The sequence below is a fragment of the Gadus chalcogrammus genome, chromosome 15, assembly GCF_026213295.1.
Source record: "Gadus chalcogrammus isolate NIFS_2021 chromosome 15, NIFS_Gcha_1.0, whole genome shotgun sequence".
In the NCBI taxonomy this organism is placed as follows: Eukaryota; Metazoa; Chordata; class Actinopteri; order Gadiformes; family Gadidae; genus Gadus; species Gadus chalcogrammus.
Window position 1 is genome coordinate 2,905,577 of NC_079426.1, and position 2,500 is coordinate 2,908,076.

The window sequence follows — 2,500 nt, forward strand, 5'->3', positions numbered from 1 at the left end:
GGAGCCATGATCATCGACGGAAGGCGCTCCACAGTCGACCGATACGATACGTCCGATGACATCATACTTTGGAGGGCCATTGATTGGTTTCAATGCACAAAGAAACCCTGAAGACGACGCAACGCAGTTGCGGCGCGTCTCTAAAGAAGGCCCTCTTAAGACGCTGTAAGGCTCTTACTAAGGCTCTAACTAAGGCACTCTAACTAAGACGCTGTAGCTAAAGCTCTTCGTAAGTCTCATCCTAAGTCTCTAAGTAAGACACTCTATTGCACTTACTAAGTCTCTAACGAAGGCACTATAATGAGGGCTCTTAGTAATGCTCCACCCGAGGCCCCAAGCAAGGCTAAATATGCTCCTGGAATGATAGCTGCTATTTGATGCATAATAGATGGCCTACCACTGGCGTTACGTAACGGAGGCAGAGACTGCAAACCCGAACCACATCCGCGTTGGACGCCTTTGAGGCACTGCATCATCCAAAAGGGCCTGAAGAAGAGGGGCTTGTTAACTTATCTCAATATAAACCTCCTTTCAAATACCGTTGAAACATGTATGGAACCAAGCGCGGCAAAACTGCACTCCTCATTTCTTTGGTGTTTGAAAACCCCCCCCCCCCCCCCCAAAAAAGTGAAAAGCTCCCGGTTTATTTTTATATTAGCTTCTTCTAACTTGACCTAGTTCATTCAGACCAATCCGACTGTAGAACAAGCTGCTTACACGAGGGGACGACGCGACTCATCCAATTACGCTCACTAACGGCGAAGGCTGCTAAATTAGCGATTAAATATTCACAATGCACATTGCGTGGCCCCCCCTTCCCGCTCGCCCCCCCCAGGGTGATTAGTGAGGCGCTGGAGTCAGAGGAGGTGAGAGAGCCAGCGCCTGAAGAATGGCACTGCCGTTGAAAGCAGGCTATTAGACTAACGGATCCCGCTGTACATCTCACAACATTTCAATCGGCCCTAAACTCGGACGATTGGTTGAAATCGGTCCAACGGGGGAATAATTATAGACGTCTGCAGGTGTCTTTGTAGTTATCTTCGTTTTGAGCATCACCGTATCGGAAACCGTTCTCTCTCGTTCTCTCTCGCTCCGGCTCTGTGTTCCGACGCATCTCTCCGAAGCCGCAAACGGAGTTCTCCCGGCTCGCCGTACGCTGCACTTTTCATCTTAACGACTAGAATAAGCCAGCGTGATCGGAGCTCCAGCCGCTCTGCAGCACTGCAGAAGGCATCGTGGTCCTAGGACGCCCGAGAGGTGCACGGCAGGCCTCAGCCGTTGCAGTGAGATGAAGGCGCTTCCTTCTCTCAGCTGCGTTCCTCTGAGATGAATTCAACCGATAACTGAAATTGGCGGTTCTCCTCAGGAGGCCTACAATATCAAAACCTTATTGCTATTACTGAGCCTCTATTACGTTTTGTTGCAATGTCTCCAATGATATCCTTATTGTAGAAATTGCCGTTCCCCCCTTCTTGTTGAATCTAATGTGGTACTTCAAACATTTTCAAAGGCCTGATGCGTTCTAATTGTTTTTTGGCTGTGGTAGTTTTTTGTCCTTGTTTGGAAATACTTCAAAATCTCGGACTGCTTTTTCCAAGACTTTCGACATTCTGCATCAAGGCTTTGACATTCTTAAAGGGGCACAAGTGATGCGTTAATGTGTATTACACAAGTCTAACTAATGATAAGAATAATCACTATTACCAAATTGGGATTCCAGTGGAACAATATAATAGCCCCCTTTACTGCTATAAAGGGGGACTTCATTATACAAACTGCCCTGTATAGCGATTTTGGCTATGCTACTTGCCTCACCCTTAATCAATCAGAATATATCACACTTTTTGGTAATGGGATTTTAATGATGCAATGATGCACACATTCCAAAAGTAACAAAGCAACCCAAGGAAGTCAGCAAACTCCAATTACTCTCTCTTGTTTATACAAACAACAATACATCAACAGTCTAATCAATGTTTCCCCCGACTCATTCATGTGCATTGCTCTTCGCACAGACAACCGCGTGGCCACCCCTCCACCATTTCAGCTGCGCGAGTTCCAACCCTTAAATCTACCTTACAATGTGCCCTATGGGGGCACATGGTTGAGCTAGTCTGCTGTAGTCAATTAAAGCACTCTTTCTAGTGTGTGACTAATGCTCTAAGAGAGAGAGAGAGAGAGAGAGAGAGAGAGAGAGAGAGAGAGAGAGAGAGAGAGAGAGAGAGAGAGAGAGAGAGAGAGGTGTTAAACCTGCTAAACATGATTAAGGTACCAGCACCACTAATAAGTCCATTAGCGGCTTAAAGACCTTCAAGTTGCTGCACGTTGAACGAAAATAAATTGCCAACGAATACACAAATTTCCTTTGACAAGCTTTCTGACAAGGTATATATTTTAGCCAGAGACCACGGGGGTGCGAGGTTAGACGAGGTGGTACTGCCCGTACAGAAACAACGTCCTATTCCTGGAGAGTTCACCCAGAATGGAATGAAGGCAGTGG

General features: G+C 46.5%; 1 protein-coding gene across 1 annotated transcript in view; it reads right to left on the reverse strand.

Annotated features, from left to right (window-relative positions):
• Positions 1-2,500, reverse strand: part of eys (eyes shut homolog) — a 101,102-nt gene that overhangs the window by 28,271 nt on the left and 70,331 nt on the right. The gene's annotated exons all lie outside the window — the stretch shown is intronic.